The sequence below is a fragment of the Phaethon lepturus genome, unplaced genomic scaffold (genome assembly GCF_000687285.1).
Source record: "Phaethon lepturus isolate BGI_N335 unplaced genomic scaffold, ASM68728v1 scaffold11953, whole genome shotgun sequence".
NCBI classification, from domain to species: domain Eukaryota; kingdom Metazoa; phylum Chordata; class Aves; order Phaethontiformes; family Phaethontidae; genus Phaethon; species Phaethon lepturus.
Window position 1 is genome coordinate 1 of NW_010528410.1, and position 24772 is coordinate 24772.

At 39.0% G+C, this 24772-nt stretch overlaps 1 pseudogene; it reads left to right on the forward strand.

The window, feature by feature from the left end:
* Nucleotides 1–16: 16 nt before the first annotated feature.
* Nucleotides 17–24772, forward strand: part of LOC104618148 — a 37923-nt pseudogene continuing 13167 nt past the window's right edge.

Here is a 24772-nt window from a genome sequence, read left to right on the forward strand (position 1 = left end):
ATATATATATATATAGTATGCAGGATACTTTTCCTGTGACACAGGGGGGAACATGTTAAAGAGCCAGCCATTTCGACTGAAGTGGGCTTGGATTTCACTGGAGAAGGAGAACTACGTTGTAGATGAGAACTCCAAATTTCTGGAGGTGCCTATCAGACGCAGAGGATATCTGTGAGAAACCTCTTTTATCAGTAAGTAAATCTTTAATATTTGAAGCTTTTTGCACCAGAAAAGGTAGCTGTTAAGGAGCTGTTCCATAGTTGCTTCTTCCTCTATTTACATAATAAATGCTAAATGATGAGAATAGCAATGGTATAGATTTTTATTGCTTGGACCTGACTATGCGTTTCATTTTCCACTGCTGCCACCCAGAAATCTAAGTGAGTATGTATGTTAGTGGACATAAGAACAAACCAAGAAAATGAACTGCTGCTGTTTGCCCAGTGTCTTTTTCCTGAAATCACTTGCCAGACAACAAAACAGAAATTTGGATACTCTGCTTTGTTTGTTTTGGCAGGAGGGTACATTTCTTAACGCATTAACTTCAGCTATAAGTAAACAAATAAGTTCTTGAAGTAGCTGGTGTCTGCTTGCAGAACCAAGTTGTGGAGAAGTTAGTTACAACTCCTCACTTTAGAAGGGCAGTGTTATGCTGGCCTTTGAAGTACAAGAAAATATGAAAGCTGCTAGAAATTCTCAAAAGGGTTGTCTGCTAGCAGAGGTGGCAGGTGTAGAGCACACTGAAGTTACGAGTGCGCTATCATGAGATAGCAGAGTACCCAATCGTGACAGATCTGCAAAGTAAATAGGAATCAGAGAAATCTTTGCACCAGTGGAGCGATTCAGGGAGCACTGAGCAGAAAGATCTTTTGCTCCTCAATTTAAAAACAAAAAGGGAAAGGGTTTAAAGTTTTAGGGTTTTTATAATTTACACCCATATATGACAATATTTGCTTTGCACAATACAAATATATTGGGCTATTATCTGAGTATTAAATCAGGCATTTAAAACCAAAGCCGTTGTGGAACAGACAAACTGTGGGAATTTAGGAATTAAATCATTTAGGAATGGTTTCATGCTCCACAGCCTTCAGAAGTTCTTTGCTAGCCATCAGATCCTCCAACAAATGTGTAGACCATTGACTTGAGAGGGATTAATCATTCTCAGCTGGGGAGGTAAAGTGAATCGTCATTGCTGGTGTTGAACCTTAATAGAAAGATGTTCGTATATTTGAACCAATGCTGGATTGAAACCCAAAGGCAGTAATGCATTTCAAAACCCCATGGTGAGTTACAGATCTTTGCTTCGTTATGTCCACAGTTGGATTCTGCCAATACGTGTGCACCTTTGATTAAAACAAACAAGAAATCTATCTATAAAAATATGCAAGCTTAAAAATGTGTAACAACTTCTTGTATTTAAAAAATGTTTTCTTGAGTGCCTTCCTATGATGCACTTTTATATATGATAGAGTCTTACATAAAACCAAGGTTTTTTAAAAAATCAAAAAATTGAGCATTTGTGCTGCATTAAGTAGAAAAAACTGAATGAATCCTTATGTCAGTTGTAGCATCCTGCACATGAGTTTCCAAGAAAGCATAAAGCATGTTCACATTTCTGGATATTGTTTTTGCTCTTTCAGAACATTCATGGTTTAGCATCATTTTATGATGCAACAAAAGCCATCTGGTCAGAATAGCAAACAAAATCTACTTCGAGTTAAATCCTTGCTGCCGCTTAACTTTGAATTAAATGGATGCATCTCTAGCCCTAGAATCTCTATGCCACTACCCTCTGTGTTTTTTATTAAGATGAGAACATGCAGTCTTTTAAACCTGTACAATGAAAAGCTTCTGCTTGAATAATACCCCAGCAGAGAAGATGGATATGTTACTAGGTATTGCAGTTTAGAGTCACACAAGGAAGAAAAAAAGGGGGTGGGAGAGAAGGAGCAAATGTGCATAGCATGGTGGACCCCGTAAACCCTGGGAACATTTTTCTGTCATACTGAGCTGCAATTCCACACCAAGTGTCCAGTTATATACTCACCTAGCTAGGAGAGCATCTGCAGAAGCAAGACTTTGACAGATGGCAGAAGTCTTTAGGGCTTATTTAGTGTACAGGTAAAACTGATAAAAGAACTTCACAGATCTTAAATGTATATAAGCACAGCCCAGTAACAGAAACTGTAAGCACAAAGTGATAAACATATAATGATTAATTTCTCTTTGAAAGAGATGAGTGGTTGGGTGGTTTGTTAGTTTGGGTTCTTTTGGGTTTTTCTGGTTTTGTTTTGTTGTTTTATGGGTGACTATTATACCTTTGGTATAGTAGTCTTGAGCACCTTAATTGACATAAATAATATTAACATGCTGATGCATCCTTTCTGAACGCATAACTGGAAAACTTGTTCCACAAGTTTTTATACAGATGGGAAAATTGGCCCTGTTGAACAGTTCTGTTCAGTCATATTTGATAAATAACCTCATGCCTCAGTAACTTTGTTGTTGCTTGCATAGGTTTTATGTGCCCAGCAGATGAAGTAAAGGGAATTTTTCATGCAAATACAATTTTTTTTATGCACACAAATGTTGCCAGGACCCTACCTTAATTACCTATCTTTTATGAGCTATGCAACAATGTTAGAGAAAGTGTGATATAACCCTCCTTATTTTTTCCTCAAGGTTAGTAACTGCCAGATTAGCATTTTAAAACTAATTTTTGTGGTAGTTGCTTTGACTTTATTAAAATACTAAAATGCATGGCTAGTAATTCCTCTGAATTTTTATGCAGGAATTGGAACCAAAGATGGTACAGCAGTAAAGGATAAAGACTTCAAGGGGAAACCGCAGAAACAGGTCCAGTTCAATCCAGGGCAGGCTTTGGCTACCTGGCGAGTGAGGATATTTGCAGACAATGGATATGAGGCATTTGAAACATTCCAGATTGTTCTGTCTGATCCGGTTATGGCTGCCCTTGAGATTCCAGCAACAGCAACAGTTGAAATTGTGGATCCTGGTGATGGTATGTATCACTTCTCATTCCCTTAGAATTTGTCTTTAGGCGCAGTATTGTTCACTTGCAGGTTTTGTGAGTACCTGTCTCTGAGGTGACTCTCAGGTGACCTCATCTGTCTTTGCTCTGTTGTGGTTCAGCCCTGTCTTAAAGCTTCACCTAGCTGAACAAGGCATTTGTATTTCTTATTAAATCTCTTCCTTGGCTAAATTCATAGTCTGTATGTAACGTCATACAGGTGTTCAACTTTGGTCCCCCCGTTCTCTCATCATGTTTTTCTTCAGTATCTACAGTGTATATTCCTCAGCTGGAATATAAAGTAGAGGAAGATACAGGTGAACTGCTGATTCCTATTAGAAGATCTGGAGATGTCAGTCAAGAACTGATTGTCATTTGTTCTACACACCAAGGTATGTTATCTAGCTAGGTAACAGACTATTCAGCATAATATTCACATTTAGGTAAGTAAGAGAGCAAATGAAGTTGTTAGTCAGCAAGTATTGCCAGTAACTTCAGTAGCAGGAACAAGTGATTTTTGCAGGCAACTTATGTGTGTCTAGTTATCTGCTTAAAGAATGTTTTAAAGCCAAAAATGTAAGAATGTGTGTGTGCACATGCATATATGTGTATACATGTATATACACATACATATATATGTGTGTATGTATACATATATGTATACCCTTTTTTGAAGAGGCACCATTTTTTTCCTGCAGCTTTTCCCGCTGAAGAGGAAATGCCTGTCCCTGCAGTGATTGTTTAGAGGGAAGAGAGGATTCTTCTAGTCTTAAGCCCTGTACCTCTCCTGTCGTTGAGGATCTGACTGATCATTGCACGTTAGTATATACCCTGAATGAGAACTGCAGTACCCAGCGTGGGGTTTTTCCTGTTGTCAGTGTTTTCCTTTTTGACTATGTAGCTGGAAGAAGCCAAGTCAGGGCTTCAGTTGATTCAGCAAGAGCTAGTATTTAAAAATTGACAGACTACTTTTTGTTTAAACATAACTGACACAGAAGGCCGCATGAAGCGACTGCCTGTCTTAATGCTTTTTATCTCATTTGTGAATCTGTGTTATCAAAGAAGGCGAGGAGTTGGTCATGAACCACAGAGAAGATATGTAGATTTAGAATTAAACCATTTCTAAAATCAAATGAGATTTCGGGGTTTTGCTTAGGTTAGAGGCCAGCTATAAAGCTCAGATCACAACCCTGTCTTCACTAGATGTTCAGAGACGAGTGAATGTAAGTTTGTGGTGGTGCGCTGACTTTCAGCAGGGTGATAGTCATTCAAATACTATAGTTAATACAGACAGGTAATTGATAATATGATTCCTTCTTCAACTCATTTGAATCTTAAGTTTTCCAAATATAGTTCTTGACTACAAAATAAGCCTGCTATAAACTGAAAAAGCAAGATGGCAGAGGACAAAAAGTATTAGATACTGTAAAAATACTAGATATTATAAAATATCAGATAACTCATAATCAAAACTAAAATTTGTATTTAAAAATAGATTTAATAAAGATAAGGTAATGGGAATTTATAAATGAAACCAGGTTTAAGATAAAGATGAGCATTTATTCTAAGCAGTGAAATACGAAAGTTTTGATTGAAAAAACTGTTTTTCACATAGAAGTCTTCTATCAGCTTGTCATAGCTAGAGATACCAGCATTCTGTATGCTTCATGGGCAGGGGAAATGGGGGATCATCCTCAGTTCTGTGACTTAAACTTCTAGTTCAGAAAATCCTTTTAACATCTTCTGTTTCTGTTTTATCCTTACCTGTGAGAGTCAGCCTGAATGGTTGGCAGGAATCTTCAGTGTGTCAGACATTCAGAGGTCATTTGTTCCTTCATCAGTGGCTTACAAGGGCTTAACAGAATTTTCCCCTCTTTTGTTGTGTATTGCGGCACAGAAAATCTTACCAAGTTACTTAAGGCTTTTTTGTCCTTGTAGGCTGTCAACCTGTCTGGCCTTAATAACACTAGCCGTTTACCCAAATGCACAATTACTGCAATTGTTGTAATGATCTGTGTTTTTCATAAACATGCTGCAGTAATACAGTTTTTCTCAAAGTTTTAAACATGATAAGCATGGTAAATATGACACTGTCTCTCATTTAATCTTTCTCAGCCTGCTTAATAAGTGTCTGACACATTATTAACCCCTCTCCATGGTAAAGGCAGGCAATCAACACATGTTCTATGTATTTATGACCTCTGAAAATCAGGCCACCTAACGTATGCAGAATTATGTGGGTTGGAAGGGACCTTGAGAAGTCTCCAGTCAGATCTGCTCCTCAAAGCAGGGCCAGCTATGAGGTAGGACAGGGTTGCTCAGGCTTTTTTCCCCTGAAAATTGCTGCAGACCCAGGGCAGTCCACTGAGGAACTCTACTTGTAACTGGCCTTCAGGTGGAGTACAAACTATTAACCACCACCCTTTAATCCTAGTGATCTAGCCAGTTTTCACCCATCTAGCCGTCTACTCAACCAGATAGTAACATCACAGTTGGCTACAAGGATGCTAGTAGTCCACAGCAGTTCTTAGGCTCATATTGCATATAAGCCTTACTTTTTTTTAAACAAGCATTTCACACAAAGAAATACTGCAGAAGTAAGAGGGAGGTATTCCCCCTCCCCCCCAGCTTCTACAAATCATAAAATGAGGTAAATATGAAGTTCAAATTCACATTCATATGTTCAGGAAGAGTCCTCATCCTGAAGTCCCAGTGACTTTAATAGGCATTCTGATCCATGAAAGAATAGTGTGTAGAAGTGAAAATTTTGCCATTTTTGGCAAAGTTGTTGGCATTTTTCAGGGCAAATGTTAGGAAATACGGTCAGTCATGTGTGATGTTAAATCAGGTGTGGTTCTATGGCCTCATCTTTCAACAACAAAACCTATCTGGACGTTTTGCCCCTTGCCTCTCCTAACTGCTCTTGCACTCCTTCCTTCTTCCTTCACAAAATTGCTTTTTATTGTGACTGTTCAGCTGGTGATGGGGCTGTGCTCTACATAATTAGTATCAAAGCATATTTTTTGAGAGTTGAGTGTTTTGGGTTTTTTTTAATTAGTTGACTCACTTCTCTCACCTGGTTGAAGTGCAGCCCCATAAAAAAAGTTGAGTCAGGATAACTGGAGATAGTAGTGAATTGGGAGCACGAATGGTTTCATGAGGGTGCTGGGTGATAATAAGAGCCCTCCGCTTTGCTACTGGAGAAATTGTAATTATAAATAGGAACAATTTCTTGTGTTTAACATGTTACCAAAGCACATTTATAAGTCAGTTCCAGCATAAAACACTTTTCTGTGTTTGTTTCATTTAAAGGGCTGTTCTTCCTCTTCATTAAAGTCCTGAATCCCTGTAATTTATTTTTTACCCTCTCCCCTCATAGGTTCTGCTACTGGCACGGTATCATCCACTATCTTGTCTTATTCTGACTACGTCTCACGTCCTGAAGAACATAGCAGCATTGTTCATTTTAATAAGGATGAAACTAAGAAAAGCTGTCCTATTATCATTATCGATGACTCTCTGTATGAGGAAGATGAGACCTTCAATATTTCTCTGTGGCCAAATTGGCACTGAATTCCCAAGCACTAAAATAATGATCAGGGCTGACACGGATGATGGTGAGTATGAAGAAGCAAATTTGTTTTGCTGCGACTTTCCTCTTTGGAAGTTTTACCGATTAAGTAATCGTTTCCACCGTGTTTTAGTGTTTTAAACAGCTGAAAACATGGGTCTAGGATTTGCTTACTCAGTAGAAAAACCGGCAGAACAGACATGAACTATGTTTAAGATGCAGCGTAAATATGTATCATGCACTTTGGCTTATGCTGTTTTGCTACTGCAATAGTAGTTGAGGATTGGGTTTTGTTTTCTTTTCTGGCGTAGGACTAGATGGCTGTGTTATTACTCTGAAGTAGATCTGTGAGGATTAGATTTACTGTTACTGCAGCAGAGTCTGTGATTACAGTAGTTCACACAGGTATATGTTTAGTTTTGTGACATTATAGATGAAAAAAGTTCGTATATTACCAGCTAAAGCTAAAGAGTAGAAATAGTTAATAGAGGCTAATTTGCCATGCACAGTGATTCCCAGTGTGTCAAGATTAGTGCACCTTTAAGGTAGAAATACAAGTCTTCCTTTTTTATTTTAAAGTTGGAGACAGAGTTAGATTTAAGAATTGATACTATTAGAGCAGAAGAGAAGCCATGTACTTTATTGTGATGCTTCTGTTTGTTCTTTTAAGTCCCTGTCTAAATCTTTATTTCTAATCCTATCTTGTGAATACAATTGTGCTAAATCAGGCAGGAGTTTTGTACTGCAATTAGATAAATTAGATACACGATAGGGGTCAGGTTTGGTATTTAAGCTATACTGAGCTAATTCTTTGGAGCTTTTGATTAACTTAATAAATAATGAGAATGTAGGGGCTGACTTCTGTGTCCTGTAATTAAAAAAAAATATTTTTCACTCTGTTATATGAAGAAAAGTAAGACGCTAAAGATCCAGGAGAATATTTCTATTAGCTACTGTTTTTTTCTACCCTTTGTATGTCCTGCAGAAGGCAACTAGTCAAAACAGTCACAATCAAACTGATGAGGGAAAAAATGTATTCTCAAATGGATCATGAATGGGCTAAAATCATAACTGATGTAATTCTTCTGAGGCCAAAAGACTTACATTAGAAGTGAATTTGCCGTAAGAATGAAGTTAAGAGTATCACGGTCCTTAGCTTGATGAGATTTGTCAAATCTCGTAATTTAAATACAAAGAAAGCAGGATGTTGCTTGGCATTAGTATTGGTCTTGCTTAATATTAGTAAGATTTGAAGTAAAAAATATATTTTTTGTCAACAATTTTAAAAAAAGAAGAAATTTTGGAGAGAAAAGGCCAAAGCAAGCTATATGTAAATGCCACAACTTTAATGTCAATCATTTTGGTGCTGCTGCATGTCAGTGAAAGTTGAAGAACTACTTATATTAAGTGATCTAAACTGGTTTTACTCACGTTAGGCTTTACAGCAAGAAGGAAAGTATTAATGAGGAAAGCAGTCAGGTATTGTTGTCAGTTTCTGTTAAAGGAATTACCACTATTTAACTATTTATACAGAGTGCTTCACAAAGTATGTAACATATTTCAGAAAAACATTCTATCAGTAAAGATAATCTCACCATAAGGTGAAATAAATACCAGGCATTCAAACATTATTAAGTTCTCCTAGTCACTATTCCCATTTTGAAAATCTGATACCAGAGCACCGGCAGGAATGGAAGTTATTTTTGTCTTTCTGGCCGCTCTGTTGAGATGTCCCATGAGAGCTTCATAAAACTTGTGAGATCACGGGTATCCACAGTGCTACATGTGTGTGAGGATGGAGGAGAAAGCAGTTTCTTGCTTCTATTGTTTCAGTGTTTGAGGTTTCTTACATATATTCCACTTAGGTCTCCCTCTCTGAAGGGGTGTACCTTGCTGCATTTTTAAATAAATGGTTCTCTATAACGGCCTTATACTGGAAAATAAAGCACACATTACAGTGACCTTTTTCTGTGAAATGCATGAAAATTTTCAGTATTAATTCTGTACGTGGGTCTAGTTTCATCTCTCAGATTACAACTGTAGAAACTTACCCCTGTTTAGCATCTGAAGGTTTTAAATTTCCACCGTCTCTACTCAGGTGTGATACAGGTCATGCATTACACAGAAGATTGCATTGATCAAGAATTGAAGTATGGTTTGAGAGGCATACGCCCAGGGATTCCTTAAAGAGAAAACACATTTTATAAAGGAAAGAATCCTAAAATTCTGTTCTCAGTGCTGTAAGGAGAGGCGTGCCACAGACTGCCTCGAGTGAAGATCCATAGCTCCTCACAGAGTCACGTTACATGTGCATAAAAACCAGAAATAACTCATCGTTAGGCCTCGAGAGTCTTCAGAGTCACCAGTTCCATATAGCTTAGTGCATGAGAAAGTTTAAAACTTAAATATCTCTAAAACTAATTATTAGTCCACATTCTCATAGCATCATAGTAACATATAGATAAAGGAAAATGTAGTCCAAGTATTAAAAAGAAAAAGAAACAGCAAGTTCAAGGTCAAGACATAATGTCTATGCTTTGATCTAGGGTCTCTCCAAACCAGAGAACAATGCAGGGTTTGTAGTAGACCCTTGATCCTAAACCCATAAGCTCCGAGTTGTGTATCATTTTCCTGTAATATGGGCGCCTGGGAGCACGCTGTCCGTGTCTGACTGAACAAAGGCTCCGGCTGTTCAGTAAACAGCTTTGAAGAAATTGGTGCAAACAGCTTATGGTTTTCTAAGGAAGCAGAAATCCACATTAGCTGTTTGCTTATGTGTTTAAGTGGCATCAGAAGTAGAACAGGTTTCAGGGCCACAGTTTAAAAAAAAAAAAAAAAAAAAAAAAGGCCAAACTAACAACACTTAGCGGTATTATTTATGATGGAAAATTGATTTAAAATTAACAGCGTATGGCATTTCATGATTGAAATCACTGTTGTTTACTAAAGATTACCAGTTAGCTCGGATGCTGTTCTGCTTTTAGTCAAATGTTCAGTAATTAATGTAATGATTTCTTCACTGACCATCCTAGAAGGGGAAGAGTATAAATACATGAATGGCCTCCACTTTTAAAACTGCTTTTCTTTTTTTTTTTTTGGGGGGGAGGAGGGGGGGGGGCTGTGTTTTTGACTTGGTGTATCAGCTTTTGAAATCCTAAATAAAGTACATGTCTTTAAAACGTATTGCCTTGGTAGAATTTAAAGGATACAAAGGTTATCTTTGGCCTCCATAATAAGAGTGGATTATGTTTCAGAGACAAGTGATTAATTTGCTGTAATAATTGAGTCAAAAGTGTCATTTTCCTTGAGGGCTGGACCTGTATAATTAATAAGCCATTAACCAATGTTTGTTTTCCCTACTATTTTTGGGAGAGTAGGTGTACTTAGACTGGACGTTCAGAAATTCTGAAGACACAGAAAATGCTGTTGATATTTCACTGGTTATGGCATCCGAGGAACAATTCTCTCTTGTTGTACTATATTTATATGGGAAACATGTTCATCTGTAAGATTTAAAAAAATAATTATAGAGATACTTTTTTAAATCTAATTTTCATCTGCTTGTGTTGGAAATGAACAAAAGTATTTCCTTACTTGGTATTTTTCATTGATAATACAATAAGATTGAGAAACTTCGGATCATTGCAGCAAGCATTTCAAGTTCTCTCAGCAGGAGCATTATATAAAGCTTAGCACAATTTAAGATGCCAAATTATGTGAGTATAATAGAAATGGGAAAGATGACTGTAGTAAGAATAATAGGACTCATTATTGCATTTCCTTAAGCCATATTTCAAAACAAAAAGCTTGTTATCAAAAGGAGCAGAGCTGGCGTCTGAAGTTATAATGTTAAAGTTGTAGACACAGTATCTACGTTCAAGGCGGGGGGGTGAGTTACTCTCCCAGCTAAGGAGGCTGGTATTTAAAGGCCGATTCAAGCAATAAGCTGAACTGCCTGATCTCTTAAAACTTCAAAACAATTTACAACCTGTACCCAAAAACCTATTAAGCTGTGCCTAAGGGAAATTGGTGGACTTCTGATATTTCAAAGCAGATTCCCATGTAAATAGAGAAAACTAACCAGTCTAATTTTTAAACTACATCTAGAATCTTGGGCAGTTCTTTCAGAGGGGAAGAAGGAATGGGAAAGAATAGATGATATTATATTACAAATATTTTTTAAAAATGTAAATAATATTTTTCTCTTAATTACAAATATTCTTGATTACTTTTGCCAGAGTAAACACTTTGCCATGATCATCCACATAAAATGTGGTTGAAATTGCAACAGTTTTTGTCAAGTTGTATTTTTCCAAATGATTTTTCCGCTCTTCGTGGGAACCCCGATGATTTTTCTGCCCACTCATTTGAAAATAGGATCCTGGTCCCAGTGATACTGATATTACCTGGAGTGTTGCCATCGCCTGTGAAGAATTATTCTTTCTGCGCTTTACACAAGTTGGTTAAACAGATCTGTAACAACTTATAGAGCATCGTTAGTCCCCTGATAATCCTTTAGCTGTGTGAAAAAGCACATAAGTTTGGGTATTTAGACTCCTACTCTTCTCCCCACCATGTGGGGAAGACTTCAATAGTATAAACTGCATAGCCAGTGGAAGGAATGTGATCATCTTCAAACTCTTACCTGTTATGGCAGGGCAAAAAAATGCCGAAACTGGCAAATAACTGATCATCAAAACTGCTGATTGGAGGAGTGGGAGGAAGGTGAGGAGAAAAATTTATGTTGGGGTACTGCTTTAGGCAAAGCAAAATTTTCTTGGAAAACAGCTTGAAGTATTTAATTGACATAAAATAAGACATTCAGTTTGACTTTCAGTCGTGATACCTTTTTTTCTTAAAACACAAAAATACTTCAGGGATTGAAAAAGAATTTTTCAAGAAGAAAGCCAACACCTTCAATCCCCCAAAAGTTGTGATTTTTAGCTAGGAGTAAGTCCTGCAGTCCTGATGAATAGATCTGTGTCTCAAAAATCACACCTTCAAAGAGTTTTGTGTTTTGTTAAATTGTTTAACCCATCATCAAGTGTCTGTTTTCATTCTTTAACCTTTCTCTTGAGTTTTGCATGCAAAAGCTTTGCTTTGTCAAACATCCTGCTGGGCTGACAAAGGAAGGAATTGTTTCGGCCTGTTTAAAGGTAATCTATCAATAGGTTGAAAATAAATATTAATGCAGTCCTGCTTGGAACACTTGTACCTTCCTTAATGCTGTGTGCTGAAGACCTCATCTGCTCCTGCAGCAAGTCTCTGTGATTGTGAGGGTTTGCTCTAGTGGTAAAGTAATTCAAAGGTTCACAGTTCAGTGGCTCAAGAAAATTACAGTAGGTATGCAAAGGTGCTTGCAAGCTGGAGTGGCAATGTTTATACAGGTATGGGCCAGACAGTGTTCTGATGTTTTTATATATACACGGAGGAAGCAAATAGTGCCTCTAGGCAAATATAATATTCTCAACTGGCTGAGCAATGCTGTCTGTCCCCGCTGAGAAAAAAACTTAACTAGATACTCTCCCTCATTTCCAAAAGAACACTTACTTAGGTTTGGGAAGGTGAGATCCAAAATGTAAAAAATTATTACTAGGATAAGGCACTCTTATTATTGAATTTCTTTGCATTATATAAAAAAAGCCTGCGTATTTTTCTGTGCTCTGCTTGGCACATCGAGTCATTGGAAACTGTCTGTCCCTTCTGTAAAACTGGCTTTAAGCTCAGTAATAAACTGAGCTGTGGAAAACACCAGGTAGCCAAAAATTAAAAACTCTTTACGGACCATGGTGTTTTACTCTAAGCTTCCGTTTCCCCAGCTGCAGGAGATAAAAATCACAATTTCTAAAGCTTTTCAAACTTCTTTGAATTTCCCCAAGAGGTACAGTAGAAATGCAGCATATTAGATGAGTGCCAGGCTTTTGTGCAACTGCAGCGGTTCTACTGAAGACGACACTGGCTATTGTGCCAAAATAATGTTTCTGTGGTATTGGAGATATTCTCTACATTGTGTTAATATAGATTAGTAGTAATATGCAACACAGGAAAAATATGTCAGGCTCTAGCAATACTGATAGCAAGATAAAGCCTACTATTGTTCAGGTGACAAAAGTAAAGCAGGCTATGTATTGAATTTAGCAGACTTTATCCATTACTTAGTAAAAGCAGCAGGTATAACGTGTCTCCAGCGTATGCTTCTTCATTCCTCTTGATGGGTATTTGGAAAGGCGGATATTGGCACTAGTTTGAGACAGCCTTTTGTGGTGTTTGATGTCTTATACTAAACAAGAGAGTCTGCTTAAACCCAGTTTAATATTGACCTTTTCCATGACCTGGATTGTGCAACTTTTTGTACTCCCCGTGAGTAACTTAAAGTCAGTTTTCCACACTGAAGGAAAAAAAAAAACCAGCTTGTAACCCTTAAATCTGCTACACCCGTGTCAAATGTATGCTTTGAAAACAATTTTTAGAAGTCTAAACTTGTGAAATCCTGCAAACTGCCATTATCTTTTAGGGAGGGGGGAAGGTATAGTTAGGTGTATATTTCCTTTAATAATAAATGAAAAAAAATTCTGCCTTGTTTTGCTTAACAAAAAAGTAATGGAAGAACTATCCCATGTCTTACGTCTCTGTTATGCTACAGAGTTAAAATTTTTGAAATGTTTGTTTTACTGCAGATGGTAAGGTAAACAGCCAGTAAGCTAAACGGCTGCTGTGGAAGATCTCTGTCAGCTGCAGATAAGATCAAAAATATATAGATATAACACTTTATTTACTTAATTCAAGGAGTGTTTAATTTGATTTTTAAAGGATTAAAAAAACCTCCTTATGTTAAGTGCTAAGCAGGTGCATAATACTGTTTACTTAAGTGGACAGTAGATACCAATTTCCCATGCAAATGTGAGTAGTAATGCTTTTTCTTTTTTCTTTCCTAGCTGTTAACCTATTGAAAGTCAAACTTCAGAGTTTGAACACTAGAAGTCAGACTGGAGGCTTTAAGCACTAAATATACCTGTGCACAAGAGCAGGCCAAAAGAGGCTCTTTCAAAAATACGTGTATTTCTCTTTGTGTTTAGAATCTGCTTTGTACTTTGGTAACACTGAATATTGAGTGGATGAAAGCACTGGTTACACGGAGATTTGTGTCTGGAGGACTGGAACAGATCTGGCCAAAGCAGCTTCTGTCACGGTGCGTCCCAGAAAAACAGAACCAGTGTCAACAGAGGGTGAGTTACTCATAAAAATGTCACTCAGGTTGCTTTAGAGTATGTGAGCATGAAAATGGGATATCTGGCATTGGCTCTTACTTAGCTTCAGTCTACGTATGGGGTGGAAAAGTTAAGTAAAAGACATCAGACATGGATTTTTCAGGTAGAAAAAATGATGTTTGTGTCCTACTTGTGTGTGGCAAGGACAGCTTGGCTAAGCTCACTGACTTTCTGATAGGGACTGCAGAATGGATGTGAATAAAATGATTGTTAATTTGCTTGCACCTTAACTGATGGCAGACATTGGGAGAAACAGTTGGAGTGAAAGAGAGAGTATTGTCTTTATAGCACTGTGTTTTCCTAGAATAAAACTGAATTTACAGTATAAATCTGCACCTGAAATGATGCTGTCAGTACATTGGCCAAGGAAGCTTTGTTTATCTATGAGAACTGGTGTATTGGAGATTTTTAGCGTGTCTCAGTTACCGTGGAGAGACATTCTGGAAGGCACCACCAGTGTGACCTCCAGGGATTTTTTCTGCCCAGCACTGACCCAAAATACCCAAAATCTGGTGACGGTCTCTGTAAAACCCTATTTTTATTTCTCAGTCCCAACAAAAAGTCATTTTCCCTATCAGACTTTGGGAATACTTAGGCTGGCCAGAATGTTGTGGTACTGTTGAAATATGTTGTTTGACTTGCTAACTGCTAAATTAATTTTAAGGAGCAGTTATAGTTGCTGGGTGTCAAGGAAATTGATTGCATTAATGAGGATTTCTCTGTTAAACCCAACAAATTGATGATACACTAGCAAGAGACAGATAAGGCTTCAGAAATTTTCATATTAATCAAGCGGAAAGAAAAATTGTCTTTTTTAATATGTATGTTATACACACTCAGATTTGTTACCAAAAACCCCAAATAATTACAGCAACTAGTAATGCAGTATGTATGGTTGAAGGAATAGTTAATTAACTTCTAAGGTACATATATTGAAATAGAATTTGACTACAGTTACTGAAGAACTGAGCAGTGGTTAGCAAAATAGACAATGGATTTGATGAATATGTGAAGACTCACTATGCAGGTGAAGAAACATGATTGGGTCCTACAGGATTTTCTGTGTTGCATATAAAGTAGCAAACTAATGTTGCATTTCTAATCTTGTATTTATAGCTTCCTTTTTTAAAAATAATTTTTGTTAAAGCCTAGTTAAGAGATTTGGAAAAAAAATCTTTTCACTAAATCTTTTCCTAGTTTCGAGTATTTATAGAGTTTTGCACACAGAAAATATTAATATGGCTGTATATGAAATGCCTATGCATATGATATTTGATTAAGAACAGCACAAAATCTGTGCGAGGGTTGTAGTTCTTCATGATACACAGAGCCCATCAGGGAGGTCAACTTTTATGTAGGTGAGTGCTCCTTGCCTATAATCCAGAGGCTGCATAATGATGTGTAAAAGAAAAAGGCACAGTTGCTTTTAAGTTTGTAAACTTCAACATACTGTGACAAAGAAGGGAAAGAATCTCTGTCCTTACAAGCAACAAGTAGAATGTTTAAAAAGGGATAGGGAGGAACACTCTGCTTAAAAAGAATGCTAAATTATGGAAATAGAATCTCAGTGAAACAACGGGACACAAGCAGAAGGAAGAAGTGAAGTTGTCATACGTATCTTCCAGTTTAGATCTAATAGTCTCATGCACACACACAAAAAAGTCATTCTAGCTGTTTTCACCCACACTGAGACTGCCTGCTTCTTATAGGGATGAGACAGTGGTAACAGCATGATTTTAAAGCTCACTGATCTAGCTCTGAGGGTACAGCTGGGATTATTCTGGGAGAGGTATCTGCTGCTTTAGAGGTAAATAGCTCGTGTATGTAGTCCAAAGTTGAGCAAAAGAGTTAAATTGCTGTGGGCATCAGGTCTGCTGCGTGTTGTTGAGGCTGTGGCCTGTTACTCTATAGTTTAAGGGATCTTAAACAAGTTTTAATTGTGCTGATGGCATAAAGAGTAAAGGATGATCCAGATGTCTGTGTGTTGCACTGTATGTTCATTTTTCCCAAATTCATTTGCACGTGACAAAAATCTATATTAAATTTTCTCCAGGACAGCAACAGAAACAGCTGCAAACACATTTCACAAATGTACAAGTGAATGTTAACATATGCTAGTAACTGACCGTACAAGTCTTGTTGCATCCCAAACAGCTGGAGTTGATTATGTGGGCATTAGCAGTAACCTGGATTTTACACCGGGAGTCAACATGCAAGTGTTTCGAGTGACCGTCCTTGATGACTTTGGGCCAGCCTATTCTGGAAGGTCCAGAGAAGTTTGAACTACTTCTCTGCATGCCTGCGAATGTAGTGCTTGGAGAGCCTAGCAAAACTACTGTCTTTATCAATGACACAGTCACTGACTGTAAGTATAAAGGGGTGGGGGAGAGTTTTTCCAAGGGTTTTTCTTTTTAGTGTTTTAAGTGCACTTAGAAGGTGGAAGAGCTCTTTTGGTGGTAGCATAAATTACTAGGTGTATAAGTGCTATGATATATCATTTACCCCAACTATGTTATAAAGATGAACAGCTGTGTGCTACACTTGAAGTTGGAACATGGGTCTATAGTGCAGGTTCTTTACTCTGGCTTGTCTTCCTTCTCATAATGTACTTGAAGATACTGTTTTGGACAAATTAACATAATAGTGGAACTGTGCCATAAGCTAAAAGTACATTTGTTTATGCCTGGTGCATTAAAGCTGTTTGTTTGAATGAATATTCATTTTGAAGGTAGAGAAGCCATAGGGATTAAACGTGGGTTTTTTTTTCCCTAGTAGTTATTCGAACACCAAAATTGTAGGGAGCTAAGTTTTTTGAATAATTATGCAGACTGCTGTTGCATGAAGCTGTAACTGTATTGTCTCTTCTAGGGGAGCATTGGGGGGGGGGGGGGGGGGGGGTGTAAAACTTTAAACAACGCTCAACACAGCGCCATTTACAGGTTCTCCAGCACTTGGTAAATAAATGGAGCTGACTCTCAGCAGTCTCAGGCTTCTGCAAATTCACTGCACTTCAGAGACTTAAAGAAGCTATATTGTTTTAGAAAGCTTGTTCTCAAACGGAACTCTGGAGAACAGTTACCGTTTCACTCTGAAATATCCACTTGTTGAAGCCTGTGCAAAGTATGATACTGTCTTCAGTTGAGGTGGAATTGTGGCCATCACTCCTTTTTGCCCGTGTGGTATCATGCACCTACTTCCTCTCTGCATCAAAGGTAAAAGAGACTGCTTCATAGAAAATAATCCCACAGCTCAGAAATGGCTCAAATGCTGTTTTTAAGAAAATCACCAAGTCTTAGCTACTGTGAGAAGACTAGGAATATAGTTGGTACTAGTACTAAGTTGGCAATGAGTTGCTGTTAGCCAGGAAAGTATTTGAATTCATCTAGATTCAAAATAAGTGTTGAAAAAGCATGCATAAATCTGAACCTTCTTCAGTTTATTGTGAAAGGTTAGCAAATAAAACGCTAAGCTAAAGAAAATTATTTTTTTTAGTATAGGAATGTAGTTAATATTGTCTGTCCAGGTGAGAGTGTCCTGTTCAACTTGTGTAACATGTTCTGTTGTCAGTACCCAAGGTCCAGTTCAAAGAACCAGTGTATGTGGCAAATGAAAAAGATGAACAGCTGGTGGCCCTCATTTATCGAAGCGGTGACATTAACCATAAATCCACTGTGCGTTGCTATACTTGCCAAGGTTCTGCCCAAGTGATGATGGACTACAAGGAGAGGCCAACTAGAGAGGATACTCCAGTGGTGGTTCTCCCAGGTAAGCTTTTCCCATGGGAATTAGAAAACAATGTGTTACTTTTGCCTGACAAGAAACCTGATGGTAAATAAGAGCTAGATCTCCAGGATGTTCTGGGAGTTGTTATGCCCGTTGAGCATCTGTGGATGAAGAAGGTGGCACAGGACTATTGAACAAATAGTTTTGTGACTATGGCCACAGTGCTTTCAAATGTTTTTATGGCTGAAGTTGGACAATAAGGAATTCTGCAATATTAAACACATTCTGCTACCCCTTTGAGCATAGCTCTCGTTCATGAGGATAAACAGGAATGATACTGATGCAGTGCCTTCAGCAGAAGAGAATCAGAGCAGCAGGTTCCTTGCTGTACAACACCCTACTGAATGCTGCAAGGGATGCTGCTTAGTTCCCGTTATAGCAGTCATGGGATTTTTCCTTAGCAGGGGTAGATTCAAACACAACAAAAAAAAATGAAGTGTGCCCGTCGGCACTAGTCTCTGCTTCCATGTTCTTGAGACTGTATTTTCTATGGCAAGTCTGAAAATGTGCGAGCTTTTTGTTTTTATCCTGGTCTTTTGTACTCCTATGAAGATAATGTCTTGCTCTTGCTTCATACCTTTTTGCAGGAGAAAGTGAGAAGCCCTGTGTGGTAACTCTGAGGATGATGTAATCTGTGAGGAGGAGGAGGAATTCCGATTGGTGCTTGGAACACCAAAAAGCGATTCCACATTTGGTACTTCCATTGGGGATCAGAAAGAGACCATGATCAAGACCAAGGATGAAGAAGACAGTGAGTTTTGTGTTAATTGTTGATTATATATGTAGCTGCAAATGAGAAAAAGGGACTAATTCCTTTCAGTGTTTGGTTCAACAGTTTTCAAAGTACCCGGTACTAAATTTTTCAAAATACTATCAAGTATTTTATTTTTATGTTTTGAATTTGTACCTTTTTAATCTATTCTGAACGCATCACTGGCTCTGCCTTTTGTGGGATAATGGGAAGAGAAATGCTCTTGTTTATTTCCATTCCATTTATTGCTCTAAAGGTGTTGCTTTCATAAGAGTATCATAGATTTGACAAGTTGAAAGAGTCATGGATGCCTTGGGTCAAATTCACAACACACAAAACCAACAAAAAAACCAAACCAAAACAAAAAAGAAAACCCAAAACATAAAACAATTGATAATGCTGTAAAATGGACTCCTTACAAGTCGTAGAGAATCATTTAAGAAAATCAGATTTATCCCATACTTTGACAAGGCATTAGAATAAATAATTTATAAAAGTAACTGCTTTCTTCAAAAGCTAAATGTATTTTATCTTGAAATATTCCACTTTAGACTCCACAAATGCAAACACCAGGGGACCATCTGTTCTCCTCTTAATAACAACTACAAACTTCTATCTGAATTCCAGTTTCCAAAATATTTCACTTTGATCATTCCAGACAGCTATTAATAAACCAAATAAATTAATAGCCAGACAATCACTTTGACTTTTCAAGTTTGTTATGATCTTCTCATTTCCTTTGGACTATCCACTCCCGGATAAGGTATTTGTACTTGGTCTAGTTGACATGAGTAAATTATTATTTTATTTTTTTCAGCGATCAGGGTTTTGTTGTGTTTCTTTTCACATCTAGAACCAGTGATTAAATTCTCTGAAATAAAACACAGCATTCAGGAGCCTCAGGAACCTGGAGAAATTGCACTAGTAAGAATCCATGTTCTACGCCTTGGTGATAGCTCCAAAGTATCTGTTGTCAGAGTGCACACTAAGGATGGCTCGGCCACCTCAGGGGAAGATTACAATCCAATGTCAGAAGGTAAGGGCTTCATTCGGTGTGGGGATGGGAAACATTAGTTTGGGAAGTGCCTTACTGCAAATGAGTGCTGGACAGGGAGCTGAATTTTTGTTCTGATAACCAAATGCCAAGAACTGTACTTTAGAAAGTCTAAACACCCTGCTTCACTTTTTGTGTTTTGGAATGGGAGATTTTAGTATTGTCCACTTTTGTTTTTCTCCAAGTTAATTGTGGGACCTGTAGGGTACTTTATTAGCATTGGATTGGAGGTGAGATCCTGTTTGCTCTGAGCTACTTTGAATTTCCTAACCTGGAGTGCAAACTCGGGATTTCTTCATAAGAACGAAAGTTCAGCCTAGCTCGGATTGTTATCTGCCAGAGTCATGTGCTTGAGCGTAACTTGGTTCTTGAGCTTTGCCTGCAGGTCCCCTGAGGCAGCAGATGGTTAGGATATTGCTATGATAGACAGCTTAAGGTGATACAGGAATATGCTCAAATTCCTGCTTCTGCTATTTTAAGGCAATTGTTTAGATTTATTCTGCTTGCATCAACCTCCAGTATGGAAGAGAGATCTGCCCTAAGCACTTACAGTAAGGAGTTGCCAGTAGTGGGATACTTTTCATAGAAAAACCTGCTTCTGGGAGCGGGCACACAGGTCTCCCATCTTGCAGGAAGCAGTCCAAGCCTCAAGGTTATAGACCCTATTCTCTTTCCGTGAGACACTGCGTTTGGATCCTGTTTTCCTCATAGTGACATGGTTTTGATGGAGTGTCACCCTCACGGGAACAGTGAGGTTATGCAAACTTCCTAGAGGAGTAAATCTTCTACAGTGTCTCCTGGGGAGGTATGACCTTGAATACAATTAGAGTAAAATGAACACACAAGGACTCTCATTTCTTGAGTATTCATGCTATTGATTGAGGGCTAGTGTTAGAAAAAAGGGTACCACTTCCTCCTGGCTTTTAGCAAGAAACAACGATCCCCATTTGGTTTCTGGAGGAAGGACTACAGATGCCTATTTCTAATAGACTGGTCTTGTCTTGGGATTTCATGTAGAAATTTCATACGTCTGCTAAAGACCTAATGCCACATATGTCGAATTTTCAGTTCAAAGTGCAGTGTTTTGGATTCTGCTTAAATATGCGCTGCAAATGGAGCCTGAGGCAGTATCTGTACTGCTATAAAAATGTACCTTGGACCGTTCCTTGGCATGCAGACCCACTCTGTTGAACTTTCTTTGCCACTGAAGCAGGATCTCTGCATGAGAACTGCCTCCGTGGCCCACACTAATTCTGGACCGTGTCCAGTAGTTGTTTGGAAGAAAGCTAGTTGGCTTGGTGCAAAATAATGTCAGGATGTTGTGTTTTTATATTATTTTAAGTCTTCCAACAAGTTATCAGTATCAACTTGTATTTCTTTTTTCTGTCCAGCGAAAGTGGGTTGGTTTCACAGGGTCATTCTGCTAAAGAACAGATGCTAACAGCTAAGTCTACTAGTACATGTTACTTAGAGGAAAAAACATGTTATCGCAACAGAATACATTACTTGAACACAATTGACAAAGAAAACAGTTGTTTGGCTCTTGGTTTTACATTAATCTGTTGTCTTTCTTTTTTCAATCAGATATTGAATTCAGAGAAGGAGAAACTAGGCATTTTGTGGAAGTAGAGATTCTGTATGATGGCATAAGAGAAATGAGAGAAGCATTTACTGTCCACCTGAAAGCTGATGAGAACATGGTAGCAGACACACAGGTATCCACTGTTGACAACAAAAGTTGCCATTTATAATGATATTTTTTCTGTTTGTATACAAACATCTAGAAACCCATGTGCTCACACCATGCATGACAGCCTGGCATTCATATGCTCCTTGGTTAGTTTGGTGCATACCTGTCTAAATACTGGTATTTATACTAGACTGTATAAATTAGCTGTAAATCCACACACTTTGAACAAAATAGAAGCATTGAATTACAAATTTTATGTGTGACCCACTATGTGCTTCACAGAGAGTTTGGCAGAGGAGAGCGCTCTCATTCTTTCCAAGTTATTGGTATACATCTTAGGAAAGTATAGTGCCCTAACTGGCTTGTAGAAACCTCTTCTGACTTTTCCTATTACATCAAAAGACTTAAAAACATTAAAAAAAAAAAAGGAAGAAGCTGTGGTTGGCAGTTTTTGCTTATATTAATAGTGTCTCTGGCTGCCAGAGACCCAGTAAAAGAGAGAGACTGCATTGGTCCTTCTCTAAATGTGTGCGGAGAGATGTGGCGGCAGCAGCTGCAGCCCTGCTGTGGTGCTCTGATCAGTGCTCTGCACCATTTCATGTGCCCAAGTACAGCTCCGTGAGGCCTTCTCACCCGTTCCCATGGTAGGAGGTCTGTGGGCAGGGAGGAAAGCACGAATGGGGACAGATGGGCACAGATTTGTCTCCCACTTCTTCCTTTATTTTAGTGAAGCAGAGGAGAACACAAGTGTTAGACCTACTACAGTTCTGGAGAGCACTGCCCTGCTTTTGTGCTCTATTTATGACCTCGTTTGACTCAAACACTAGCAACTTCTTATTTTAATACTATATAGAGTAAATTACTACATGCAGAGAAACTATGGGATCCGTTACATCATGTATATTGTACCTTGATAAATTTGTAGGCCACTAGTTTAAAAACAGAGGCTCTAAAGTTAACACGCAGTCTTTATATTTCAGTTGGTAGAAGCCTAAACTGGAGTGTTAGAGCTACTACAGTTCTGGAGAGCACTGCCCTGCCATTTTGTGCTCTATTTATGACCTCGTTTGACTCAAACACTAGCAACTTCTTATTTTAATACTATATAGAGTAAATTACTACATGCAGAGAAACTATGGGATCCGTTACATCATGTATATTGTACCTTGATAAATTTGTAGGCCACTAGTTTAAAAACAGAGGCTCTAAAGTTAACACGCAGTCTTTATATTTCAGTTGGTAGAAGCCTAAACTGGCTGTCAAGTGAGATCAAATTGATGTGTAGGGTAAAGCTACTACAAGCTACATTGGGGTTTTGTTTTTGTATTTTATGTTTGTGCAAGGTTTTGGGGTGGTAGATGAGTCAGGAGTGAAGTTGAGCATGGGAAAATGAGGAGGAAAGGTGGTGTTTTAATGTTTGTCCTTGTTTTTTACTACTCAAATCTACTTTAATTGGCAATAAATTGTATTAATTTTCCCCAAGTCAAGTGTGTTTAGCCTTCCGAGTTTGTTACATTTTAAAATGAAAAGCAAAGATGCCAAACTGTTCCTACAGCAAACATCATAAGAAGAACATTTTGGCATTTCCAAAATTCACGTTTTCTTAGCTAACATGTCTGTGGTGGGTTGACCCTGGCTCGATGCCAGGTGCCCACCAAAGCTGCTCTATTGCTCCTCTCCTCAGCTGGACAGGGGAGAGAAAAGATAGTGAGAACCTTTTAGGTCAAGATAAGGACAGGGAGAGATCACTCAGCAATTCCCAAGTAACTAGTGATAGGACGAGAGGAAATGGCCTCAAGCTGCACCAGGGGAGGTTTAGATTGGATATTAGGAAAAATTTCTTCGCCGAGAGAGTGGTCAAGAACAGGCTGCCCAGGGAGGTGGTGGAGTCACCATCACTGGAAGTGTTCAAAAAATGTGTGGATGTGGCGCTTCAGGACATGGTTTAGGGAACATGGTGGCATTGGGTTAACGGTTGGACTTGATGATCTTGAAGGTCCTTTCCAACCTAGTGATTCTGTGATTCCCATCACAGGCAAAACAGACTGGACTTGGGGAAATTAGTTTCAATTATTACCAATCAAATCAGAGTAGGATAATGAGAAATAAAACCAAATCTTAAAAGACCTTCCCCCCACCTCTCCCTTCTTCCCAGGCTTAACTTTACTCCCTATTTTCTCTACCTTCTCCCTTCAAGTGGCACAGGGGGACAGGGAATGGGGGCTATGGTCAATTCGTCATACATTGCCTCTGCCGCTACTTCCTCCTCACAGGAAGGAGTCCCCACACTCTTCCTCTGCTCCAGCGTGGGGTCCCTCCCACAGGAGAGAGTCCTCCATGAACTTCAACATGAGTCCTTCCCATGGGCTGCAGTTCTTCACGAGTTGCTCCAGCCTGGGTCCCCCCACGGGTGCCGTCCTTCAGGAACAGGCTGCTCCAGCCCGGGTCCCCCAACAGACTGCTCCAGTGTGGGTCCCCCATGGGGTCACAAGTCCTGCCAGCAAACCTACTCCAGCCTGGGCTCTTCTTTCCACAGGGCCACAGGTCCTGCCAGGAGCCTGCTCCAGCATAGGCTTCCCACAGGGTCACAGCCTCCTTTGGGTATACCCCCTGCTCCGGCGTGGGGTCCTCCATGGGCTGCAGGTGGAGATCTGCTCCACCATGGAGCTCCATGGGCTGCAGGAGGACAGCCTGTCTCACCATGGTCTTCACCACAGGCTGCTGGGGAATCTCTGCTCTGGTGCCTGGAGCCCCTCCTGCCTCCTTCTTCACTGACCTTGCTGTCTGCAGAACTGTTCCTCTCACATATTCTCACTCGCCTCTCCGGCTGCAATTTCTGCTGCCATTTTTTTTCCCCCCTTCTTAACTATGTTATCCCTGAGGCACTACCACCGTTGCTCATGGGCTTGGTCTTGGCCTTGACCAGCGGTGGGTCCATCCTGGAGCCAGCTGGCACTGGCTCTACTGGACATAGGGAAGCTTCTGGCATCTTCTCACAGAAGCCAGCCCTGCAGCCTCACCGTTACCAAAACCTTGCCGTGCACACCCAGTACAGCGTAACTGGTAAGCAATCTCCCTCTCTTCAGCTGGACCCACATGCTTTCTCATCCTGTTTCCTTCTCCTGCCATGCTGAAGATGGGGAGTGAGCAACTGTTTGACTGTTTGCCAAGGCTAACTTTTTTTTAAAGAAAAATTGGAATATTTTCATTTCCCTTTTCCTAATGTTTGGGAAATTAAATCTTCCTTTATTTTTAGCTAGTTACTGGTGAGCAGGTTTTAAGTGGAAAGCTTTAAAAACCACTGAGGAGTGAATCTTCCTTAATACAAATCACCATTTTATCAAAGAATCCTGGGTAAAACCAGAATGAGCTTGGTATCAGAAATTAAGTTGCAGGCACTATTTCTTCTTGCTCCATTCCTTATTTTCAGCAGTATACATAACCTTTTCTCTCTCTCAACTCGGATGAATAAAGCCATTGTGTACATTGAAGAAATGGACAGTGCAGATGTGACATTTCCAGCTGTGCCCCAGGTTGTCTCACTTCTGATGTATGACGATACTGCTAAAAGCAAAGAGAATCCACACCCTTCAACTGGTTATCCTGTTGTCTGTGTAACGG